General features: G+C 42.3%; 1 protein-coding gene across 1 annotated transcript in view; it reads left to right on the top strand.

Annotated features, from left to right (window-relative positions):
• BCKDHB (branched chain keto acid dehydrogenase E1 subunit beta) overlaps positions 1-27,466 on the top strand; it is a 213,449-nt gene that overhangs the window by 15,414 nt on the left and 170,569 nt on the right. The window lies entirely within an intron of this gene.

Genomic DNA, 27,466 nt, shown 5'->3' with positions numbered 1-27,466 from the left:
GTGTGTCTTTTGCTATACATGTGATCAGTTTCTGCCTCTTGCTTTCACTTATTTCATTTGATTTAGACTATTAAAATGCATTGAGGCCCATCCCATTCTTCTTACTCCTGACTTTTTGTAAGGAATGTTTCACCCCTGTATTGTGAGGGATGCCTTCAGGTACTTTTGACCACTTATTTATTTTTCTCAGTTTTATCTGATCTGGCAAAGCAGTTAAATTTAGGGGGAGGAGTTGAAATCCATCTTTCTTCTAACCTTTGACACTGTAAGGCTCCTGTGTGCTAGCAGAATAAGGGATGAGGGTCATAAAGATATTTTTTCTAGTTCTTCATTCTTGTTCCACTCTTCTCTGAATCCAAGAAACCATAGCGTGCTCCTTCTCGCGTACCGGGAACTCCCAGGTTGCTCTTCTGCTTCTGTCTTCCCTTTCACGCAGGTTGATTTCCTGGGTCCTGTCCCTCTGCTGTTGGAGCAGGCAGGAGCACATTGCCCTGCCATCCAAAGCCCGGCTTGAGTAAAGCGTCCTTGGGCATATCTGCACCTGGATGGGAGCAGCTGCCCCGTGCAGATGGGCCTCCACTGGAGCTGCCACCCCCTAACCCCATCAAAGTCTCTCATTCAAAAACTGGAGCACTGTCCACAAGCAGTGTGTCCATTCAGTAAGGGAGCTGGTGCCCTCCTGCTGTCACAGTCCCTGCTTTAAGAGTCCATTATACTGCTCAGTGATACCAGCAGCCTGGGGGTGGTAGGGAACATGGTACTTCTAGTCTACTCCAGCTCTTGAGCCCATTGCCTTACCATAGAACCAGTTGTCACTTTCAGGGACCAGTGGCCACCCGTACACAGCACTCAGGCAGTCCAGAGCCTGAATGACTGCCCTCTGGTCAAGGTTACAGGCAGGGTAAGCAGTAAGCAGACCAGTGGCAGTATCTACACAGGTGACTGCATACTGGTACCTGTCCTACTTTGGTGAGGGTCCAGTGATGTCTGTCTGCCACCATGTCAGTGGAATACAACCTCTCTGGGTCTGTGCAGGTGACACTAGTTGTCTCCAGGGGTGCTCCTTGGAACACACTGCACATTGCTTGTAAGCTGCAAGTACCTCCATGCCTTAACTGTAGCCTGCATAGTTTTCTGTCCCCACATGAAGCAGACACTGATGGCACAGTCTCCAACCATCGCACCCTTGCCAAGGTGTCTGCCTCATTATTCCCAGGATGGGCTAGAGGGGCACGCCCATGACGTGATATATACTGTCACCTGCTTCTGGTGTCCTAGTTCCCATAAGTCCTGCCACATGGCCTGACCCCATAGTGAATGGTGCATTACTAACAGCCCAGCTGTTAGTGCAAATCACCAGAGGTAAAGGTTCATTATGGGCAAGTAGCCATATGGCTCTTAATTTCACCCATTGGCTGCTTTGACCAATACCTGTGTCATACAAATAGTCTCAGTGGCCAGAAGGAGGGCTATGGCCATCTGTTTGTCAGGTTGGCACTTGCTGGAACCATCAGTATACCAGGCATCCTCGGGGATGGGCACCTGCCCCTCCTGGTAGGGACTGACCTCAGGTTCTGCCTCCTGAGCCCCAGCTGCACCTGACTCTAAGGTTGCATAGGTGACTGGACCCAAGACTTCCTGCAGTTCTGTTCTCAGTGGCTAGGGCTAAGAGCACAGTGTTGTTACACGTATGCACCCCACTTGGCCAGGGTGGAGGTTTGGGCCATATTACTACAAAGTTTGGTTGCCCAATCTCACCCATTCTGCAATAGGGTATATAGTCTTTTTTTAAAAAAAATTTTTTTATTTTTACAGAGTCAGAGAGAGAGTCAGAGAGAGTAATAGATAGGGACAGACAGACATGAATGGAGAGAGATGAGAAGCATAAATCATTAGTTTTTTGTTGCAAAATCTTAGTTGTTCATTGATTGCTTTCTCATATGTGCCTTGACTGTGGGCGTTCAGCAGACAGAGTAACCCCTTGCTCGAGCCAGCGACCTTGGCTCCAAGCTGGTGAGCTTTCCTCAAACCAGATGAGCCCGCGCTCAAGCTGGCGACCATGTGGTCTTAAACCTGGGTCCTCCACATCCTAGTTCGACGCTCTATCCACTGTGCCACCGCCTGGTCAGGCTAGGGTATATGGTCTTGGCGATAACTGGAGTTGTGGTTGTAATACTCTCAGAGGCCAGGAGGGCAGCATATACAGTTGCCAACTGTTTCTCCACTGATGAGTAATTGACTTCAGCGCCTTTCCACAATTGGGACCAAAACCCAATAGGTTACCATAAGTGCTCTGTCCATTGCCACAAGCCCCATCCAGACCCCTCAGGGGTTACATGGACATCACGCTCACAGGGCCTGGCGGAATCAGATTTCAAGGCCTGTGCTGCCTTGACAGCTCTCTTAGCTGCTGCCAATGCACCTTGTGCCTGCTCAGTCCAATCCCTGAGGAACCCCTTCTGATTAAGGTTATATAAGGGGTGTGCAGTAACTAAGCCAAATGGGGTATTAATACTTTCCAAATACCCCGACAGACCTAGAAATTCCTGTAACTGTTTTACAGTAGTGGGCATGCGGAGTGCTTGTATCTTATCTATAACTGCATTAGGGATAACCTTTGTCTTACCTGACCAGACAACTCCCAAGAACTTAATAGATAATTCAGGTCCTTGTGATTTGCCCTCATTGACCACCCAGCCACATGGTTTCATGTGGGATAGCAGGGTAGGGACTGCTTGCTCCAATTCTGGAAGAGAATCACTAGTTAGCATAATATCATTGATATAATGGTACATAAGAACTGCCTCTGGCTGTTTCCATTTAGCCAGGTCAGTAGCCACCAGCCCATGGTACAAGGTGGGGCTATGCAAGTAGCCCTGGGGTAATACTCTAAAGGTCCATTGTCTCCCTTCCCAACTTCAGGCACACGCCACAGGGGAACAGGTAATTGTAAGGGGGAATGTGCTACATGTCCCCACAATATTGCCTTCCTGACTCGGGCCTATAGCCGGAACTCCCAAGTTGTCGTTTCCAACCACAGTCCTTGTAAGACATCTATGCCCAAAATATATTCAGGAATAGGAGATACATATACTTTATATGGCTTAGGAGGCAGTCTTCTATCCCCAATGGAATAGTTATTGGCTTCACTTGAACAGTTTGGCCTTCATAACTGTCAATGGCCACTGGGGTCCCAGCAAACTGCTATGGGTTCCCATTGAGGAGGGAACATTCTGTACCTGTATCCACTGAGACCAACACCCGTTGTACACTGGAAGGGGACCAGGGGATAGCCAGTTCCATGTGGGGCCTCCAGTCCCTGCCCATTCCTGTTAGATAGGTCTCTCGGCCTTCCCCCAGTTGAACTGGAACACTGGGTCTTGGATCCTCCTCTCCCTCGGCTGTCTCCATCATATAATCTTGTAACCATGCCACTCATGCATCAACCGTTTTATTGGTAGCTGTTGGGGCCTTTCTTCTCAGCCGCTGGAACCTCTGTTCTGGTTTAACCTGCTGCCAAAGTTCCAAAAGAACTTTATTAGACTTGCCATCCAATTTCTCCCTATCTGCCCCAGCTGCAGTCAAATCTTCCCACATCTGTGTTCGGGTAACCTTTATAGGCCCATTTCCCTTATTAGTTGGGGAGGCAGCACAGGCAGTAGCCCTCACTCCTTTATGATCCCAAGCAGCCTCCAGCTCTCCCAAATTTGCTACCATCTGCATAACTGTATTGATGGGCTGCCCCACCTGGGGGCCCAAGATAGCCACTAGGGACCCAAAAAGGGCAGATGGGGTATTGCAGAGAATGAGGTCCCTCATCCCTGCTGTAAACACTTCCTTATCTGGCTGACGGGACCTTGGATTGAAACGGCATTCTTCATACCTAGTTCCCGAAGGACCTTGACCTGCTCACTATAGCAATGCCACCTATTCACTGCTCCTGGCATGTCTCTAGCATTCTGTCAGACTGTACGAATGGCAGCCATCACCCATTCTAACAGGGTATGGTTTCCTGGGTTGTCATGGCAGTTCTGAAGATGCTGCCTTAAGGAGGAGTGTGTGGTAATGGCAGCCAGTTTCTCCATCTCTGTTCCAGAGAGCATGATGCCATCCACTCTATGTCTCACAACTCTAGCAACCAGGCTATGAGGGTTTTGGTACGTTTCTGTCTAAATTGTGCCCCCAACTCCATCAGCTCTGCCTGAGGGTAGGGCTGGACCACGGAGTGCTTCATTACCTGTGGGGGGGGGGGGGGCTGCCCCGAAGGACTCTTGGATGCTGGGTTTTTACCTTCTGGGTGACTACTGGCCAGGCTCTGAGTCTGCAGACAGCAGCTTCAGCCCAAACTTCCTCCTTAGTAGAGTTGGAAACACCTGCTTCCACCAGTTCAAAGCCACTCCATTTGCTTGCATGCAGCTCTATCTTCTGCACCTGCTTCAGCTCCTATGGCTGCTGGCTCTAGCCTGAAGCTGAGATTCAAGCTCCTGAACCTGCGGTTGTGTCTCCACCAACTGTTGGTGCCAGCGTTCTACTTCCAGGGCAGACTTGAGCTCACGAACCTGTAAATCCTCCAGAGGTCATTCCAGTTCCAGGTGCCGTTTGGTGTTCAGCCTGCATCTCACACTGCAACTTTTGAGATCGGTTGGACTCCTTCTCCAGAGCTCGCTCCAGTTCACACTGTCACTGGTTCTCAGCTTGTAGCCTGACCTGCAGTTCTCAGACCTGCAGCTTTTTCTCTAGTGACCGTTCCAGCTCATGCGATTGTTGCCGCTCAGTCAGCAGCTCACCTTGGGGCTTTTGACTTCAGGCAGCTTCTCGCACAGGCAGCTTCCTCTTGCAGGGTCACAGAAAACACCCAGCTCACGGCCCCGAAAGGAGAGCCATGGGGAACGATACACTAGAGAGCAACGACCACTCCTCTATCCCACCCTTCTTGGGTGTCAGCTGCTCCATACCAGTCTGATCCAAATCCTGCTAACTACGCCAGATGTAAGGCTGGTGGCCATGGCCATACAGATTCAAATTGAGTTTGGGAAGACGGTAAAGGAACCGTGGAGCCAGAAAATGGTGAGCTATCCCAATTTATCGGAGGCTCGTAAAGACAGGCAAGCCAAAAGAAGAAAGAAAAGAAAGAAAAAAAAAAACAAAGGAAAAGGAAAACCTGCTTTTCGCAGTTGAGGGCAAAGGATCAGGAAACAAAGCGCACCTCTCAGTGGCGGGACCTGATCTGACCTCATCGCCCTCAGGGGAATCACTGACACCCTTACAGTGGTGCTGTCACGTGCTCATGCACTAACTGCACAAAGTGCTTGCAGCTGGTAAACCTGTGAGCAAACCTAACACAGCTGTTTCCCCCACATCCAGTCACTTCAAACTCAGTATTTCCAAACTTATTTTCAAGTTCAGCAGAATTCATTTCATCCCCCCAGCGAATACATGCCTCCCAGTACCTTTTCTAGGTTGGTGAATCTACCAACACCCTAACCCAGAAACTAGGTTACTATATCCTAGTCTCTCCCTTTTTTCTGTTTCCCCACAATCAAGTTCTATCTACAATTTTATCTTCGTAGTTTGTCCTTATACGGACTCTTTTTCCCATTCTCACTGCCCTGGAATCTCAATCACTTCTGCTTGAACAGTTTCATCTTTTTTCTTAGTAATTATCTTCCCTCCAATCCAATCCCTACCCTCTTGCCAGTGTGATCATTCTGAAACACAAATTTCTTGGGGGGATATACAAAAGACTTTGCAGTCTGCCTGCCCCCTACCTATCTACCTGACCTCATTCACTTTATTTTTGACTAACACTGACTTCCTGGATGGTCTCCCTAAGCCCTGGTTTTTTTCGTCTCTCTTCCTTTGTACATGCCATTTGTATCTCTCTCCCATCTGATTACTTTGTGGACTCCTGTTTCACCTTCAGACTGTTCCTCTATAAAGCATCCGGACCCTCAAGAAGACCGAGGTACTACTTAATCACTATTCAGATTTTACATCTATACATCTTGCAGGTTATATTGTAATTGTAAGGCTGGTCGTCGTGGCCATGCAGATTCACACTGAATTCTGGCAGATGGTAGAGGAACTGTGGAGCCAGAAAATGGTGAGCCATTTCATTTATTGGAGGCTTGCAAGAACAGGCAGGCCAAAAGAAGAAAGAAAAGATAAAAACCAAAGGAGAACCTGCTTTCACAGTGGAGGGCAAGGGACCAGGGAACAAACCGCATGTCTCAGTGGTGGGTTGCGATCTGCAGTCTACAATTTGCCGCCCTGAGGGCAAGTATCTGCAGCCTTACATAGACCATGTACACGAGGTACTGCCCTGTGCTCATGCACCAATCAGGCAAAGAACAAGAACGCAAGCCTAACACACTGGTTTGCCCAACATTGTCTTTCCACCAAATCTGTGCACCCAGACAACTTCTTAAAGGCAACAAGTTAACAAGTGAACTTCTTAAAGTTAACTTGTCTGTGTATTCCTAGCTCTTAACATAGTGTCAGTGAATGCTGAGTGAATTTACCCTGCACTGTCTCGCCAAGACAGTGGCCTATGACCTCAGAAAGGGGATTTGCTTTTCTTCCTTTGCTGATTTTTGACTAGTTTGATTTTCTTTCTTAAAAAATAGGTTAAAAAATGGAGAAACTAAGTCTCACTTAAAAATCGACTGCGCTCGGAGGGCTACTCTAGATTTATGTTTACATGAAAGGGGGCTGAGCTAATGAACAGCTCTTTTAGCTTTTTTGTCAGGAACTGCTGTGAATTTTTCAACAGCTTTAGGAATATGAGTTCAAATTTTGAATAATTCCAGGTTGATCATTAGGAACAATTAAATCGCCACTACTGTCTCTAATGAAGAGGGGGTGAGCTTCAATTTTCAGAAGTAAAGTGTAAAGAAAACAGTGAAGAGAAATATATTATTAAAATAGAACTTTTTGCATATTTAAAAAATAGCACTTGCCTTTTAAAAATAATTTTCTGCCCATAGGCTGAGAATTTTTAGCTATATGGAAATATGTCTGCTTAGTGGTTTTTTTTTGAAGTTAAAATGATTAAAAGATTATATTGCTATTTGGTTGAATACATTGCTGAAATGACCGTAAAAACAACCTATGGTGAGGGATTGATTGGCTCTGGGGAAGGCTGAGTGTTGAGGAGGAAGGAGTCACAGTTCAGTCAGTAGGTGGCAGCCTTTGCTTTGAAATGAGACCGTCCCTGTTAACCAGGTTCTGGGATTGCGGGGAAGAGTTTCAGATTCCATCAGAGGGAGCATTTGGAGGATTGTGGGTTCCTGATGTAATATTATAAAGCTTAATGCTACTTAATGTAAAAAAAGAAGGAATCGTATAATTAGGGGCAATGCTATAAAAAAGGGAGGTAGGATTATATTGTATTTCAGATGATCCAGGGAAGAAGTGTGGGTTTAGCATCACACTTTCTCCTTCCTTTCCTCCTTCCTTGTCCTTTTTATAAAATTATTTTTATTTTCTGCTTCCTTGTCCTTTGAGAGAACAAAATAATGGGAGTGCTTTGAAAATTGAAAGTTGATGAGTATTAACCTCATCAACACATTAAAGACCAACCAAATGGTAGTTTTAAACTTTTTAGGTGAGGAGGTTCCTTGATCAGGAGCAACGTTAGGAGCTTGGGGAATCCAGGGAAGAAGGGGGTAGAGGAGGTCAATTAAAGGTGGATGTTTAAGGTATGTTTGGTTTGTATGTAGAATACCATACATTCTTTCACTTATGTTATGTGACAGATTCCACATGTCGTATTCAAAAATTTGTCCTCATTATTGTCATTCTTAGTGTGATGGAACGTGCTTGTGTTTTAGTCAAAGAAGACACTGGCACGTCAGACACAGGGTATGCTTTTATTTAACACTGTTCTGTACCGATACGAATGTTGTTGGGGTGTGCTCTTAAGGTTATATTTTGGTCTCCTCATGGGAGGAGACTTACTTAGGTGAGAAAGGAACAGCAAAGGACTTACTGAATTAATCTACAGGCCTAAATATTCACCTGTTCATGGGATTTGATGTTTTTCCATTTCTGTGTTTATTTCTCTATACCACAGCTGTGGCTTGTCTTATCAACTTGGGAGAATGACTATAACTACTTCTTATGTAAATATCCTAGAAATAGTATAACCAGATTACTTTAATACACTGAATTTAGGAAGGGAAACTAGGGCCCTGGCTGGTTGGCTCAGTGGTATAGCGTTGGCCTGGCATGCGGTTGTGCCGGGTTTGACATGTCAGGGCACACAGGAGAAGCGACCATCTGCTTCTCCACCCTTTCCCCTCTCCTCTCTCTCTCTCTCTCTCTCTCTCTCTCTCTCTTCCTCTCCCGCAGCCATGGCTTGATTGGTTCGAATGTATTGGCCTTGGGCACTGAGGATGGCTCTGGAGTCTCACCTCAGGTGCTAAAAAGAGCTTGGTTGGGAGCGTGGCCTCAGATGGGCAGAGCGTCAGCCTTAGATGGGGGTTGCCAGGTGGATCCTGTTTGGGGCAGATCCTGAAGGAGTCTGCCTCTCTATTTCCCCTCTTCTCACATGGGAAAAGGAAGAAAAAAGGTAGAGAAATTAGGACAGGCATGTGGAGAATGTGAGTCTTTATCTATAATATGCCGATATTTGGGAGTTGACTCTGGGCCTCAGTGTCCTGAACGGTAAAGTGAAGGGAAGGTACCAGGTGGTCCTCGTGTACACACATCTAGGTAACCTTTATGTTTTTATGTCTTTCTGAAAGTGAAACTCACTTACTTTATACTTTGATTTTCTTTACAGTTAGAGGTTTTTAAATTAATAACAGTTGTTAAATCATCTTAGAATCCTGGGCTGATGGGCACATAACCCTATCAACAGTTCAAATGATATAGAGATGTTCACCTGAAACCTATGTACTCTATTGGTCAGTCATCTCATTAAATTTAATTTCTAAGTTAAAAAAAAAAATGAACCCTGGGCAACCTTAGGCACAGAGGCGTATTTAATGGTGGGCGCACTGAGCGCATGCCCTGGGCCCTGACTTCTGAAGGGCCTGCAAAACCCCAACTTTACACTTTTTTCTAATGACACCAAGTTTAGTTTCATATGTGCAACTTTAACATTAATAGTACATAATATTTTAAATTTATTTAAAAATATGGTTAAAATGTATTTTTATTTCCCTGTCTTTTTCTCTCTTTTTTTTTAAGGGGCCCAATATTTTCTTCTGCATCTGGGGCCTCAACCGACCTTAATCTGCCTCTGTTTAGGCACTTAATTTTTCTCTTAAAATATCCCTTTTCCAGTGTAATTTGTAAATGTGCAAAATTCTTTGACAGGTTTCATGTATACTGCTCACAAAAATTAGGGGATATTTTAAAATGAATACAGAGTGATAAAATATCCCCTAATTTTTGTGAGCTATATACTTTAAATGAATTATGAAACAATAGCAACAGAAAGTGACCTTTTTTTAAAAAAAATTATTTTTATTTATTCATTTTAAAGGAGAGAGAGAGAGAGAGTGAAGAGGGGGAGGAGCAGGAAGCTTCAATTCCCATATGTGCCTTGACCAGGCAAGCCCAGGGTTTTGAACTGGCGACCTCAGCGTTCCAGGTCGAGGCTTTATCCACTGTGCCACCACAGGTCAGGCGTGACCTTTTATTATATATTTCTGCTGCAGAGAAAGAGTTACGTGGGTGATAATCACACTTGTGGGTTTAGTGTCGGGCTTCCATTGAAGAGTGGCAGTTTGTGAGATGGGGTTTGTCTTCTGAGCAGTTGAAACTAATTTTCCTGAAGAAAAAAACAACTCAGCTAATGACAGTTCTTCAGGGCAATAGAATACATGGTTTATTCTGCCTATTGAAGTGTATGCATTTATGACTTCAGAGAAGAGTCGGTTCCAATTACAGGTTCTAAGATGTCTAACTGTTCCAAAAATTGGGAGTGAAAACAGGTATCAGTAAGATGATATTAACATTCTTTCTCTATATGTCTATTAAAAAGTATTTTTAAAGGATTGTTAGCAGCTTTAGGTGTTTTTCTACTTCCCCAAAGTCAGGCACTTTAAATTACTGCTGATCATACAAGGCCCCTTTGTTTTCTAAAAGTGCATTTGTGATGGAATTAATTAAAGGACATGTTTAATTTGCTCTTTAGCTCTTCTTTTTTATCCAGTTAAAAGGGGTTATCCTAGAAAATGGGATAAAAACATCGATAGGTACTTCATTTATGTTAGTTTCCCTTTTATAAGTTGCTTTGATATCCTTTTGTAAACTTTCATTCCAAAAACAAGACTGTAGAATCCACTGAAATTAGAATTGGCACAAGTGATCATTGTATTTCAATTTTTGTAAACATTAAAATGAGCATCACCACAGTTGACGGTTGACATGTCTAGAGACATAGCTGGGGGTTGTCACTGGGTGTATAGTGGGTACAGTCAGGGATGCAGACTCACAGTGCACAGGGCAGCCCTCATTCATCAAACAGAGAGTTATCTGGCCCAGAATGTCGATAGTGCCAGGTTGAGGAACCCTGATCTAGGCCCTCTCCTGCTGTGGAAACGGAAGTTCTGAGAGGTGAAATGTACCCGTTTGCCCAGGGGCAAGTGGGTGAGCCAGATCCAGAACTCAAGGTTCCTAAAAAACAGTTTTGAACTTTTTGCACTATATTGTTTTTCCTTCCTGTAAATGAACAACTCATTTATATAAAAACACAAGATATAAAAAGAATATGTAAGGAATTTTAATAAACAAAGTTCAAGGGCTTTGATTATTCATGGAATAAGAAGCTGGTCATTACTAATCCATATTAAAGTTGTAAAAAATTCTGTTTTTGTGAGCAAGTTTTTTGATGAATGCATTATGTTGTTTTGCAGTAGCAGCTGTTCTTTGGCAATATTTTTTTCCTTAGTTGATTAAACAATAAATGTTAGAGCTCTCAACAGGTGTTCTTTCTGACATTTTAAGCATCACTGTAATGCCCTTAAGCCGGTTTTTATCAAACTTATTTGACAATGGCAGGCTTTCAGAATTATTAAATGTGTATAATGGGCTTAGGCAATAGATTAGGACTAAAGTAGACCAAGAAAAATGATATTATAGGTTATTACTGTCAGAAAAGCTAATTCATTTATTTTTTAAACATCACAATTAAGAATTAGAAAAGTGAAATTATATTTTATTAAGAAAAGTATATATTAAGAGAGTAAAAGATCTTTTGTTTTACATTTTCAATGTCAAATATGACGTTTGTTTATTTTTGAGAGGAAGAGGAGATAGAGAGAAGCATCATCTTGCTGCTCTACTTAGTTGTGTACCCATTGATTGCTTCTTATATTTGCCCTGACTGGGGCTTGAACCAGTAACCTTGGGGTCTGGTTGGGTGACTTGGCTTTGGGAGGATGCTCTATCTGTGCTACTGGCCAGGGTCATATGTCCCCATATGTCCATGTAATATTAAGTATGACTTTTTTGAGTTAGCTTTCTCATATCTGGTACCAAGTCTTAAGAAAATTTTCTCCCACACTGGTACTTTTAACGGAGTGAAGAACACTTTTTCTTCAGTATTTTAAAAAAATTATTGAATATTTATATTGATTTGAGAGGGAAAGAGAGAAACAACTCTTTGTTCCACTTATGCATTCAGTGGTAATTTTTTTTAAGTGAGAGAATGGGGAGACAGTCAGACTCTTGAGTGCTCCCCAATTGGGATCCACCTGGCAACCCCCGTCTGGGGCCCATGCTCACATCACTCAGACCAACCGAGCTATCCTCAGCTCCTGAGGCTGAGCCTGGGACCAACCAAGCCACTGGCTGTGAGAGAGGAAGAGAGAGTGAAGGGGGAGAGGGAGAGGAAGAGAAGCAAATGGTCACTTCTCCTGTGTGTCCTGGCCAGGAATCAAACCCAGAACTTCTGCACGCTGTGCTGATGCTCTATCTACTGAGCCAATTGGCCAGGGCCTGTTGGTTGATTCTTGAATATACCCTGACCAGGAATGGAACCCACAACCTTGGTGTGTGGGGATGACGCTCTAACCAACCGGGCTAACTGGCCAGGGCATAGTATTTTTTAAATTAGATACATGTAATTATTTTATTTTGGACAGGTCATTTAAAAATTTTTGCACATTGAAGCCAGTGTTATCTTTTTTTTCCTCCCTCCCTCCCTCCCTCCCTCCCTCCCTCCCTCCCTCCCTCCCTCCCTCCCTCCCTTTTTTCCTTCCTTCTTTCCCTCCTTTCCTCCTCCTTCCCTCCTTTTCTTCTTCTGTAATCAGAGTTGCTTATTTGATTTAAATAATTTTGAATTAGAAGGTTTTTCTTTCTAGATCCCAGAAATTATCAGGGCTGAAAGGAGATCAGTATAACAATTTTTTTTTTAAATTTTATTTATTAGACAGGGACAGACAGACAGGAATGGAGAGAGATGAGAAGCATCAATTATTAGTTTTTCAGTGCGCATTGCAACACCTAGTTGTTCATTGATTGCTTTCTCATACGTGCCTTGACCGTGGGCCTTCAGCAGACCGAGTAACCCCTTGCTGGAGCCAGCGACCTTGGGTTCAAGCTGGTGGGCTTTTGCTCAAACCAGATGAGCCCGTACTCAAGCTGGCGACCTCGGGGTCTCGAACCTGGGTCTTCTGCATCCCAGTCCGATGCTCTATCCACTGCGCCACTGCCTGGTCAGGCAGTATAACAATTTTTATATGGATAGTTTAGATTGCTCAGTATCTGAATCCCTGGATTCCCCCATCCTATTTTGTTCATCTGAAGAAGACGTTACAAAGTCCACTGAATTACAATTAAGGATGCTCTTTCTTCTAGAAGTTTCATGTCTGATGGCCATGGCAGCTTTCTAGTAGCTTTATATTGACATTGTGTTCAGGTATTGAGCTGATATTGTCACTTACCTTAAATCCCTTACCTGTCTCAGGAGGTTTGAATCTAAATGTGTAGGTTCTTACAAGCTAGATATTCTCTGTTCTAATTCTAACTTGTAATTCCACTGTCAAGCACCTTTACTACAGTTATAAAGTCACATAATAATTAAATCACCAGGCAAAACGACTTGTCCAGTCAAATTGGATTAGCCAGTAAAAACAGCCTGCATGGAAGACAGCATTAATGTCAGTTGCCAGAGATTTGTTGAGCGAGACTATGTTAAAGTCTTAGAGGACTGGAGCATAGTGCCTTTGTTTTCTGTTCCCATTTGGCATAGATGGGATTTCTCAGTTGCTTTGATTGGCAGAGGGGATGAGGGATGAGTTAGGTAAAGGCTGGCAAATGTCATGTGCTAAGGAATCACTTGGGAATCTTGTTGGACAAAAAGTTTTCAGTTTCCTAGTGAGCAGCTACACCCAAAGGCAGCTTCAGCAACGAAGTTCTTGACCTTCTCTGGTGGCATCCTGCCATCTCTCTCCCCGAGGTCCTCTGGCCATCAGTCAGAGGTGGTGGCAGCTGGCCAATCTTAAATTAGCCGAAAGATTCTGTTTCTGTAGTTTTGACTCCTGTACATTCAAGCGTCGTTGGTAATAAAGGATCTGCCCTCATCTCAGTTTCTGGGCAGGCTGTCATTGAGCCCTCATCTTTTCCTCTTCTAGTGTCTGCCAGCTCGGAGTCCAGCACAAACAAAGACACTTACTTCTGAGCCAAAAGGGAACACACAGACACAGTATTACATTCTTAATTAATCCTGTAGAAGCTCAATTTGAGCATTTCATTTTTGAAAAAGTGGAGGTTCCTCAAAACTCAACAGAAAACTTTTTTTTTTTTTTTCATTTTTCTGAAGCTAGAAACAGGGAGAGACAGTCTGACAGACTCCCGCATGCGCCCGACTGGGATCCACCCGGCACGCCCACCAGGGGCGACGCTCTGCCCACCAGGGGGCGATGCTCTGCCCATCCTGGGGGTCGCCATGTTGCGACCAGAGCCACTCTAGCGCCTGAGGCAGAGGCCACAGAGCCATCCCCAGCGCCCGGGCCATTTTTGCTCCAATGGAGCCTTGGCTGCAGGAGGGGAAGAGAGAGACAGAGAGGAAAGCGTGGCGGAGGGGTGGAGAAGCAAATGGGTGCTTCTCCTGTGTGCCCTGGCCGGGAATCGAACCCGGGTCCTCCGCACGCTAGGCCGACGCTCTACCGCTGAGCCAACCGGCCAGGGCAACAGAAAACTTTTACATCACTTTTGTAACATTAATTTTTTTTTAATGATTTTACTTGTTAATTTTACAGAGAGAGGAGGCCAGTAAGAAGTCAATTCATAGTTGCTTCACTTCAGTTGTTCACTGCTTGCTTCTTGCTTGTTGTATGTACCTAACCAGGCAAGCCCAGGGTTTCGAACCAGCGACCTTGGCATTCAAGGTCGATGCTTTATCCACTGTGCCACCGCAGGCCAGGTGGAACATGTTAATTCTTAAACCAAAGAGAGAAATCCTAAGTGGCATAAACGCAACACATCTGTTCAAATCTAAATTAAACAGTGCTAGGATAGACACTGGAAAGCTTCACAGCATTTTCAACCAATTCCTCGGTTCAGTAGGGCACCTACCTACTGAACTGCGTCATGTGCCTGAGGAAGGCCCTTTTCTTTAGTCAGGGACAGATGCTGAGGAGTTTATGCCCAAGGACAGTTTAGCCATTTAGCTTTTTTTTTTTTTTTAAGATTTTATTTATTGATTTTACAGAAAGAGGAGAGAGAGGGACAGTGAGCGAGAAGTATCAACTCGTCGTTGCTTCACTTTAGCTGTTCATTGCTTTCTTGTCGTATGTGCCTTGACTGGGCAAGCCCAGGGTTTCAAACCAGCAGCCTCAGCGCTCCTGGTTGGTGCTCTGTTCACTGTGCTGCTATAGGCCAGGCAGCCATTTAGCTTCTAATTATTCTGTATGTGTGTATATATTGATACTTATATGGATATGACTCTGTTCCTAATGTTTAATTCCTTTATATAAAAAGAGAAAAGTTAGATATCTTGGCATACAATTATTGCATAGATTGTGTTCTCTTGAGTGGCTGCATTCACCCCACAGTTTGCTGAAAGTGACTCAGGAGGAAAGCTGGATTTACTGTGTGCCTGTAGCCTACCCTGCCTTTTCTGGTATCTCTCAGGTACTTCTCAGCAGAATTTGAGCAAAACATCTCAGTGAAGTACCCCTTCATTCACCTCTGGCCAGATTCTCTTTATTTGTCCTTACATCTAGTTCACACTATTTTTCTTTTCTTTCTTTCTTTTTATTTTTTTTATTTAAGTGAGAGGAGGGGAGATAGACAGACACCTGCGTGCGCCTGACCAGGATTCATCTGCCAACCCCCATCTGGGCTGATGCTTCGCCCATCTGGGGCCTCACGGTATATCTTTCTTCAGGCCTTGGGCAGAAGGCAGCTCACCACTCAGCTTTACTGTGACTGTATTTCACCTAAAAATCTCAGTGAAGTAAGATTTGTTTTCTAGGCTAGGTGATTCTTGGCTGTCAATATTTATTTTCCTGAGGGAGCCACAGCCGTCTTACTGCACTTTATAGTGCCACTGCTGTTACTTATTTCCGCCCTGTGTCCCATCTGTCTCAGAATCTCTGTTCCAAGGAATTACAGGATCAGAGGATAGACATCGTTCTTTTTAAGAGTTGTGGCTAGATCCATGACTTTCATGGAGAGAAGAACCTAACATATCAGGATTTCCTTGCTTAGTTTTATTTTTGCAGGTACCCTTCTGGTATTATTTACTATTTTTGGTCTCTAGTGGGGTCTTTGTTCAATGGATTGAGCCTTTCCTCCCTAATTTCTGTTGTACTGCTAAGAGATCAAGCCCAGTTGTCAGCATTTAATACATTTTCTCCCTTCCAGACCACATGATATCTATTTTTCCCTGTGGGTCCCTTTTGTGGAGGTTTTAGCAACTTGTCACTGTTTTTCCCTGCCTGTCCTCCTCTTGCTGTCACTGCGTGTGCAACCACAAGTGGTCTGGTGTCCATCCTCTGTGGCAGTATTTTTTGTTGTTATTTTGTTTTCCTTCTTTTTCAAGTGAAAGAAGGACAGATAGACAGATTTCTGCATGCACTCCAACCATGATCCACCTGGCAACCCTCATCTGGGGCCATGCTCACAACTGAGTTATTTTTAGCGCCTGATGCAGAGGCTCCATGGAGCCATTCTAAGCACCTGGGGCTGATGTACTCTGGGGAAGAGAGAGAGGGAGAGAGAGAGAGAATGAGAAAGAAGGGGGAGGGAGGGAGAAGCAGATTGTTGCTTCTCCTGTGTGCCCTGACTAGAAATTGAAACCGGGACATCCACACACTGGGCTGATGCTCTACCACTGAGCCAACTGGCCAGGGCAGTGTTTTTTAACTGTTGGTCTGCCATAAGTTTTGTGCTGGTCTGCAAAAGAGTTAACCACCTTGATGTTGTATGGAGATTATAGACCCAATGATTTTAGTTGAATTTCCTTATGCTCGGGGTGATTTCTGCCTTAGCAGTTCCTGAAATAATTCTTTAATTTTCATTGGTCCTCAAGTGTAAAAAGTTTGAAAACCACTTCTCTAGAGAACATCTGGGGAAAAAATAAAAGGTGATCAATAGGACTATGTTGATGGTGCACAACATAAGAATCTATGGGCCCTACCATTGCTATCATCGTGGTATTGGATGCTCAAGGTGACTTTAATTTTTATCAGTTCCCCCAAATCATCTCATGCATACATAATATCTAAATAAAAACAACTGGCTAGCTATGAAAATGTTAGGTTAAGACAAGCTATCTGACTTTAGTCTCCAATGAGAGTGCTTCTCCTAAACTCCCTTACATAGATATCCTGGAGTTTCTGCTGCCTGGCAACTCCATCAGTTTCTGTTTGGGTCATTTTTATAGTTTCTGAAGAACAGAAGGTTGCCAATCAAAATAGTCCCGCGTCCATTCAAGCATGTGATATGACTGCTGGGCCAACTGTTGCAAGTAATGAAGGGATATGAAGGCAGCACTGGGCTGAAGTGCATTCAATAGAGAAAGGCTGGCACTGACTGTAACCATTGCCACATTGACCAGTGGACACAGGAGGTAGGTGATTAACATTAAAGTGTCATGTGACAAGCAGAAAAAAACATCCCTGAACTTTGACTTGGGCTAAGGCACTTCAGTATGTCCTGTATTTACTCAGGTTATTTTCCAGGTTGCAGAGACCAACTTGTTAGGCCTGGGTGCTTGCTGCAGACGCTGTCTAAGGAAGATGGTTGCCTTTCACTTGTGTGTGTGCTTATGTGGGATACGTGTTTGAACCAGGTCTCCAGACAGTGACACCAGGATTCGCTTCATAGCACCACTTCTCACCCCGGCCTGTACGTTGCAATTCTCATGCTTTAGGTCTCCCTTCAGGGTTCTGAGTTACTGGGCTGGGGTGTGGCCAGGGTGTTGGAGTTTTAAAAGGTTACCAGGTGATTCAGTTATACAGCCAAGTTTGAGAACAGCTCTAGAAGTTACTAAAAATTTTAAGATGTGGTCCTTGCCCTTAAGGAAATCCTAATACACTTCATAGGCCAAAGAATAATTACATGGTAAGTAAAATAGCAGTTTAAGAATGAAATAACAATATAAAGCTATATAAGAAGTGCCTGTATTTAGGTTTCTTTTATTTAGGTCAGAATTTAAATGACAGAGGAACTAAATTATGCACTGAGAGTTTTGATAGAAAACAACATCTGTAACTGGTAGACGAGACGGTTGAACATAGGCATCAACTGTTCTCCAGAAAGTCCACTAAAATGTCAAAGGATCTTCTTTCGTAAAGGCCTGTACCCACGAGGATGGGGAGAATGGCACTGGAGACGACATGAACAAAATGTTGGAAGCTGGAAGGCAAAGGGCTTAATAGGTTTGGAAAAACAGAATCTGGAATGGGCAGGGGGCAGCCAAGAACCAGCCTTCTTTACGTCACAGGATTACCCAAAGGCTCAGGAGTTGGCAACACCAAGTACCGCTGGGAATAGGGATGAAGAGGATTGGGCCTCTAGAATTGGGAGAATTGGTTGAAATTCTTTTAAAGAAGCCCTCAGATCTCCAACGTTTTTCTATCACCTGGCAGAATCCTGGAGGTTCATTCTTCATCTAGCTGTGAGGGAGGTGGGCTGGGATGTAGTCTTTATTCTGTGTGGATATGTGCTCAGTTATATTCTGGGGTTCTGTTAGTGTATAAGAGGAGTGAATAATCAGAGATAATTAGCAGTCAGTACTATGTTTACATATACAGGAATTTGCTACCTTAGCATAATATTAGTAACAATAATGATGGTGATAATAGTAGCAGTGAACTGTTACAGTGCTTCCTACATGCCCAGCACTCTTCTAGGAAGTTCATATTCATTAACTCACCTAGTTCTCACAATGCTATGACATTGGTTCTCTTTACCCATTTTGCAGATGTAGAATGTGAGGCACAGAGAAGATTAGTAACTTTCTCAAGTTTTCACACCAGAACCAGGCCTGCCTGACCAGGAGGTGGCGCAGTGGATAGAGCTTTGGCTTGGGACACTAAGGACCCAGGTTTGAAACCCTGAGGTTGCTGGCTTGAGCGCAGGCTCACCAGCTCTTGAGTATGGGCTCAACCAGCTTGACCACAGGGTCACTGGCTTGAGCGTGGGATCATAGACATGACCCCATGGTCTCTGGCTTGAGCCCAAAGGTTGCTGGCTTGAGCAAGGAAAGGAGTCACTGGCTTGGCTGGAACTCCCCCCCCCCCCCCCCCAGTCAAGGCACATATGAGAAAGTAATCAATGAACAACTACAGTGACACGACTATGAGTTGATGTGTCTCATCTCTTCCTGTCAGCCTGTCCCCTGCCCCCTTCTCTCTTTAAAAAAAAAAGAACCAGACTTAAGACCTCATCTTTCTGTGATTAAACCAGACATTGTGATTTAGATTCAGAAAAACCTGATTTCTAATTAAAATTGTTTAATGTGTTGATTTTGCGTTTTCTTTGGAAAAAAAATGTACTGATATATGTGTTTGATAAATGTAATGAATTATTGCTAGTTTTATAAAACTATTTCATTTGTACAAATAACTACAAATAATTTAAGATTTGAAGTGTATTAACTTTTTTCTGTTTAAAGTGGGTTCATGTAGTATTCTGAAAACTGTTGTAGAAGGTGGCAACTTAAATTGGTAATTTAGAACATAACTCTGGCCACAACATGTAAGACTTAAGGCAAGGAGACCAGGATCGAGGTGGTTGTTGAATCCAGAGGTTCTTAAACTTGAGCACCCATCAGAACCACTTGGAAGGCTTGCTCAATCAGAGATTACTGGGTTCTGCTCCATGAGTTTCTAATTCAATAGGTCTGAGGTGGGGCCCAAGAATTTTTATTATTATTATTTGTTTCTTCTTTTTTAAGTGAGAGTTGGGGAAATAGGCTCCTGCATGCATCCCGACCAGGATCCACCCAGCAACCTCCATCTGGGGCCAATTCTCTGCCCATCTGGGGCCATGCTTGCAACCAAGCTATTTTTAGCACCTGAGGCAGAGGCTCCATGGAGCTATCCTTAGCAACCGGAACCGATGTGCTTGAACCAGTTGAACCATGGCTGTAGGAGAGGAAGAGAGAGAGGGGAGGGGGCGGGATGGAGAAGCAGATGGTCACTTCTCCTTTGTGCCCTGACTAGGAATCAAACCTGGGACATCACATGCTGGGCCGATGCTCTACCGTTGAGCCAACTGGCCAGGGCTGAACTTTTACTTTTTTTTTTTTTTTTTAACAGAGACAGAGAATGAGTCAGAGAGAGGCATAGACAGGGACAGACAGACAGGAACAGAGAGAGATGAGAAGCATCAATCATTAAGTTTTCATTGCGTGTTGCAACACCTTAGTTGTTCATTGATTGCTTTCTCATATGTGCCTTGACCGCAGGCCTTCAGTAGACCGAGTAACCCCTTGCTGGAGCCAGCGACCTTGGGTTCAAGCTGGTGGGATTTTGCTCAAACCAGATGAGTCTGTGCTCAAGCTGGCGACCTCGGGGTCTCGAACCTGGGTCCTCTGCATCCCAGTCCGACGCTCTACTCACTGCGCCACCGCCTGGTCAGGCGAACTTTTACTTTTAATAAGGTTTCAGGTGTTATTGCTGCTGGTGGTCTAAGGACCACAGTTTCAGAACCACAGTGTCTATCTGAAAGGTAATGAGAATCTAAACTATGATAGTAGAGGGAAGATGGAGTCAGGAAGGGGTCGGTAGAGAGTCAGCCAGGGAGAATTGATCTGGCTTGTGATGGTTTGGAAGTTGAGGCAAATGGAGAGAAAAGGATCTAGGGTAATTGTCAGGAGTTAAATATTGAGTGGAAGGTAGATTAGACAAGTTTCTGTTAGGTATGCAAGTGGGAGGCCATGGAGACTTGTTGTCCTAAATGCAATTTTCATAGAAAAGTGGGGTCAGAAATAGATTAGATGACTAAAGCTTCGTGGGAATGATTATCCTGTAATAGCATATAGAGGATAGATTTCTTTAATTTTGAAACACTAGATTATGCTTTGTACCATTGCTTATTTTAGCTGGCTGCCTGGGTTGGACCAGACTAAAGGGTTCCATCATGTTATACATCATGATACTTTCTTGCTTTCTCCTGACCATTTGTTTAAGAAATGGGTCTGACATTGAAAAAAATTTCTCTGTCCAGTATTTCAAGTGAAATTCATCCTTATGCTTATACATATTAGTTTTACATTTCTAGAACCCATTTTCCTTACATTTTTTTATGCATGGTGACGTTTGAGCACTGTCTGACTTTTAGATTCTGCTAATAGATGCTCAGAGCAACTCACTTTTAAAACTTCAGAGCTCCTGGCCTATTGGCTCAGCAGTAGAGTGATGGCCCGGCCCGTGGATGTCCTTGGTTCGATTCCCAATCAGGGCACACAGTAGCGACCATCTGCTTCTCCACTTCTCCCCCTCCTTTCTCTCTCTCTATCTCTCCCTTCCCCCCCTGCAACCATGGATAGGTTGGAGCAAGTTAGCCCTGAGCACTGAGGATGGCTCCATTACCTTGCTTCAGGTGCTAAAATAGTTCAGTTGCTGAGCAATGGAGCAACGGCCCCAGATGGGCTTGCTGGATGGATCCTGGTATGAGTCTGTCTTTCTGCCTCCCCACTTCTCACTTAAGAAAAAAAAAAAATTAATAAAAAGAGAAAAACTTCAGAGTTGTCAGGTTCTTGAATTTACCTTGGGGTTTCTCTTTCTGCTGTCCCTACTGTCACTATCATAGTTCATGCCCTCAATACTTTTGAGTAGTATATGGGATAAGAGTCTTTGTTTTTACTCCTTCCTGCTCTAGTTTACATTATATACATCTGTGAGATTAATTTTCCCTAAGTACAGCTCCTATCACAATACTTCCTTGCTTAAAACCTTCCCAATGTTTAATAGTAGAGTCCAGTTTTCTTAGCTTAGCATTGAAGATCTTAAGTGAACTAACTGCCTTTCACTTTTCTTTCTGACTTTAGTTTTTTAACCCTATATTCCTTGCTATGTTCATACTACTCACCAGATTACCAAAGCTTCCCTGCCCCGCTGACTTTCTTACAGCTTCTGCCCCTCAGAAAGTCCTTCCTCTTTTTCAAATCTGACTTGTATTTCCAAACCCAGCACCTCTTTCTCACAGCCTTTGCTATGTGGAAGTAATTTCTCTGAATTGTTCTTGTCTGTTTCCATCTAGTGCTACCTCTATAACTCATTATACTTATTTTGTCCCATATTTTACTTCTGTATAAAGTTCATCTTCATATCTCCTGTGATGCCAAACACAAATTGGTTGAACGAATGGAAGAATGGGAAGCTAGTTGTCATGATTTAGTGCACACAAAGTGAAGGTTCATTTAACTGACACAGTAAGAGTATTGCGTATCAGTGAATGATTTCTAGTGGAATTCTCTAATGCTGCTGTGAGTGAGGGTTTAAGTATATAGTCTATCAACTTTTTCATATTTCTTTTGATTGTTCAGAAATCTTATTTTAAGTTCTTTGTACTTGACTGTATCCTAGATATTTTAGTGAGTTGAACACTATCCTTATTGTGAATAGCATTTTTACGTTATGCTATTTAAGCTTGTTAAGCATTACTTGGATGACACGTGTATAAGTATACATATATACACAGACATGAATTCACACATACTTTACCTAATATTAATATGGTGGACAACTGTGTTTTCCCACACAGTGACTATTAGATAGATGAATGGATTCACTAGCCAGATTATGCTCTTTACTAGTTGTTTTCTGCCTTTTGATAAATTCCATTGATGGTTTTTCTGGTTATACTTTCAGTAACTCATTGTAGTGTGAACTGTAAAAGTGCAAGTAACTAGATTGCAGAAGTATGTGTAGGATTTGTTGGTTATAATTGATTTTAGTGGAAGAAACATATAACTCTAGCACAGGAGTAGTCAACCTTTTTATACCTACTGCCCACTTTTGTATCTCTGTTAGTAGTAAAATTTTCTAACCGCCTACCAGTTCTACAGTAATGGTGATTTATAAAGTAGGGAAGTAACTTTACTTTATAAAATTTATAAAGCAGAGTTACAGCAAGTTAAAGCATATAATAATAATTACTTACCAAGTACTTTATGTCAGATTTTAGCTAAGTTTGGCAGAATAAATCTTTATAAAACAACTTATTTTAGTTAAATCTATCTTTTTATTTATATATACTTTGGTTGCTCTGCTACCGCCCACCATGACAACTGGAACACCCACTAGTGGGCGGTAGGGACCAGGTTGGCTACCACTGCTCTAGCATAAGGAGTTATAATGCTGTAGGGTATAAAAATTATAACACACTTAAGATTTAGAATACAGTGATATAATTGAATTTTCAAACTGAACTTTTCTTTTTGGCCAAACATCAATCATTTGGGGCTTTTAGACTATTACTTTTGGGACCATATTAAGGATCATAGTTAGGATATTTGTGCTTAGCTCTGCCTATATGTGGGCCTTGAATTTGTATATCAGTGAGACTCATAGCTATTTTAAAAAGAGCAGATACAGTTAGTGAATGTTGTTTATTTTCTGGTTGAAACTAGTTTTTCATCCTTTTGAGCTTTATTTTATTAACAGCTCTTCAATTTGGACTTAGAATTGGTTTAATGTCAACTTCTTCCTGTTTGCAAAGGGGAAAGCTCATTTATTTTTCATGCTTCTTTGTCATGTTGTTCCCTTTGCTTCTGAGAAAAGGGCACCAACCTATTTAGATAGGAAGTTTAGGCTATTTTTAGAGCTAGGCAGGTTAATTTAAATGGACAGCCTGGTAATGTCCTCCTTGGTGAATGACGCACGTAGGTTTTAGATGATGTCGGCATGCTGTTTTCACTTATATTCAGGAATCAGCTGGAGCAATTTGTGTGCTTTGGGCTTTGGTGTTGACGTAGGTACTGGGTACAAATATGTTTGAGGAAACATCTCATTTCCATATAAATGAAGGAAGATTAAAAAAAAATTAGATAGCTTGCCCTTAAATCCAGCTGGTATCACAAGGATGATGACAGTATTTATTTTGACTTTCTGGAAAAAACAGCTTAGGTTGTGTTTAAGCAAAGTGAAGTCATTACAGGTTTATTTAGAAATACTTTTTGTATTCATGTTTTTGGAATTGTTTTTTAGTATCAGCTCTGTGTACATTTATTTGAAAAATTGTTTTTAGTGTATATTTCTCTAAACTCCAATTTTAATCTCTTAATAAGTTTTATAAATAGCTTCACTAAAGAAATTTATACAGTCACATCAAGAACCTTGTCAACTTGATTTTAATGAAAGAGGAGCCAAAGAGTTCCTCTTCCATGACAAAACTGTAGTTCTCTTTTTAAAAGACATAGTAAAGAACGGTTTGCCTGAAATGAGTTTTTGTGTTATTTCCATGTGTCTTCTAGCTGGGGTAGGCAGGCTGCAGTGCTGAGTGGACTCTTCCTGCTGGGAGAGTCTTGAAGACCACATGTGGGTCTCGGTACTTCTCAGTGACAACCTTCTGGGACTTCTCTGCTTTCTAGTGCCTCTCAACTAACAACTGTTCAATCTCTTCGATTCTATAGTGGTTCTCGAACCCTTTCTTTTTTCAATTTTTCTTTTCTTTTTTCTTTTTCTTTTTCTTTAGGTGAGAGGAGGCTAGATAGTAAGGCAAACTCCCACATGCACCCCATCTTGGGCTGATGCTTGAGTACCAACCTATTTTTAGTGCCTGAGGCTGATACGCTCCAGTGGAGCTATGCTCAGTGCCTGGGGCTATGTTCAAACCAATTGAGCCACTGGCTGCAGGAGGGGATGAGTGAGAGAAGGGAGTGAGAGGGAGGAGAAGCAGATGGTCACTTCTCCTGTGTGCCCTGACTAAGAATCAAACCCAGGACGTTCATACACCAGGCCAGTGCTCTATCCACTGAGACATTGGCCAGGCCTAATTTTTCTTATCACTTATTACTATCTTTATTTTTCTTATCACATATTATGTAGCACTTTATGGTTAACAAAGAAGTTATACTTGCCTTTTCTTATTTGACCCCCTCAGATCAACCCTGGTTGATAGGCAGGTTAATTATGTTTATTCTAATTTTATTAATGCAAAAACTGAAGCATGATCCGAGCCACACACCTGAAGCAGAGGAACTACATTGAAACCCAGGTGTTCTGACTCCAGAACCCATACCTTTAACTACTATGCTACCTTACACACGTTGCAAACTTCTTGCCTTTTTATCCCAGTACTGTTTCTCATATCTCTATGCTTCAGCTTCCTTGGTTTATTTTCGAACTTTGATTTTGCACTTTGTTTCCTGCCTCTGTGCCTCTGTCACACTCTTACACATGTGCCTTTCAAAATTCTGCCCATTCTTTTTCTTTAAATTGATTAGGGTGACATTAGTTAATAACAGTATATAGGGTTCAAGTGTACTTATACTTTCTTTTTTTATTAAATTTTTAAATTTATTGTGTTAACTTGGATTCAAGTGTCCCACTCAATATAACACCCTCATCTCCAACAATGTGCCCTTCAGTACACCCCCCACCCCCCCACTCCAATCTTCCTTCCCCACTTCCCTCTGGGATTTGCTGTCCTGTTATCTATATCTCTGTGTTATGTATACATAATTTCACTAATCCCTTCACCTTCTCTGATCCCATCCCCTTCAAGTGTACATCTCTTTATACTTGATCTGTATGTTGCATTGTGTGCCCACCACCCAAAGTCAAATGATCTTCTGTTGCCATATATTTGACCCCCTTTACCCTTAAGAACTCCTTTGCCCTCTTTCCCTCTGGTAACCACCATACTGTTGTCTGTGGCTGTGAGCTTTGTTTTGTTTTTCTTGTTTGTTCATTTGTTGCTGTCAGTTTTATATCCCACGCATGAGTGAATTCATATGGTTAACTTTTTCTGCCTGACTTATTTTGCTTAGTGTACTATTCTCAGGATCCATCCTTGTTCATGCATACCTCTTCTGGGTATCTACCTGAAAAATTTGAAAACATTTATTTGCAAAGATATATGTATCCCTATGTTCATTGCTGCATTATTCACAGAGGCCAAGACCTGAAAACAACCGAAGTGTCAAAACCCTGCCCATCTTTTTTTTTAGTGTTCAATTCCAGTGCCTTCTCTTTCATGAAACTTTGCAGGATTCCTCAGAGCATGGAAGAATCTACTCTTTTCAAATGGCCTTTTATTTTTACATTACTTTCTTGTATTGTAGTTTTTTCTATTTGATTTCTCTCCATATTACGTAAGTTGTTTGAATGTTTAAATGGTATCACACCTTTATGCTGTTTCTAGCATCTAACTACAGTGCCTTGTACATGGTCAAGTATATATTGTTTAACTATATTCCATCGGGTGAAAACATATCAAGTTATATTTTCACTAGGTCAGAATTAAAGCCTCTGGTGTCAAAAGGATATGGGAAGATTCAGTATTACCCTTTGTTGTATCTGTCTAATAAACTTAGGAACCTATACATACTTGAGACATCTTTCTTATTATAGCCTCAGTTTGCTCGACCTCTTAGGGTGCAACTTATTCACTAAAGATCTTATTTAAGTTGTGACTAATTGAGTACTTTGTTGATTTTAAAATAATTTCATTATAATGTTTTATATTTTTAGCAGTTTCTAATATGATAATTGCTAGTAGTAATTTCTTGGCAAACAAAAGAAGACCCAACTTTTAGTATCAACATCATTTTTTTGGTAATTCATTAAAAAGGGAAAGTCTCTTTAAAGTTTATGCCTAACTTAAAGAGCATAGCAAGCAAGGAATGTTGAATGTAATTAAATTTTTTTTTTTAATAACTCGGTAATAATTAAGATCATTTGAACTATGAAATTCATATAGTCAGTTGGAGATACTCAGTTGAATCTGAACTGATGAGGACTTTCCCTGAAATTTTCTTTATATCTATATTTTTATTTTTTATTTTGCGAGAGAGAGAGACAAAGGGACAGACAGGGACAGACAGGAAGGGAGAGAGATGAGCAACATCAACTCATATTTGTGGCACTTTAGTTGTTCATTGATTACTTTTTCATATGTGCCTTGACCTGGGGATGTGAGCCAAGTCAGTGACCCCTTGCTCAAGCCAGTGATCTTGGGCTGAAGCCAGTGACCATAGCGACCTTGGTTTCAAGCCAGTGACCATGGGGTCACGTCTATGATTCCATGATCAAGCCGGCGACCCCGCACTCAGGTCAGTGGCCTTGGGGTTTCTAACATAGGTTTTCAGCGTCCCAGTCTGATACTCTATCCCCTGCTCTATCACCTGGTCAGGCCCCTTTTATGTCTTTAATTGCTCCCCTTTTCTTCCACCTTTTTTTCCATAAGAATGGATGGTGTAAAAACTACATCAGTTCACTATCTGTGACATCTTAGTTTTATGCACAAGCTTGGCAATTTTATATTTCCTTATTGAGACAGAAAGATGTGTACATTTATACACAATAATAGTGCTACCAAAGTTTGAAGCAACCCTTTTAAATGTTCTTTAAAAAAATTCTCAAGTACTTAAAAAAAAATTCTCAAGTACTTACTTGACCATTTTCTTTAAAAATCATGCTTTAGAGATGCTTTTATTTTACTTCATTACTGGTAACTAGGTCATGTTCTATGAAGATTTAACCCAACTTTCTTATTTTTGAGAAATATTTCAGGGAATTTTAGGAACTGTCCATAAAGACTTGCTACATTCAGATTAAATGTTTAGAACTATTCTTTTGCATCTGCTGTGGTGCCAGATAATTAAGGTCTAATTTGATAAATTTTAGCATTTATGAATTGAGTAGTTTGTAACAACCGATTTCAGAAAGAAATATCCCTAGTACAATGGAGCAAGTCTTAATTAGAGTACCAGAGCTGTCAGTTACTGCCTGTTGACTTTGGGTAAGTCACTTAAGTCAAGACTCAGTTTCCCTATTTGACAAATGTGCACCTGTCGGTCAGCTCTTCAGTAGTGCTTGGGTTTGTAACT

This window comes from Saccopteryx leptura, chromosome 1 (assembly GCF_036850995.1).
Source record: "Saccopteryx leptura isolate mSacLep1 chromosome 1, mSacLep1_pri_phased_curated, whole genome shotgun sequence".
NCBI lineage: Eukaryota > Metazoa > Chordata > Mammalia > Chiroptera > Emballonuridae > Saccopteryx > Saccopteryx leptura.
Note: the sequence above shows the minus strand (reverse complement) of the source record. Positions and strands in the feature narration are given on the sequence as shown.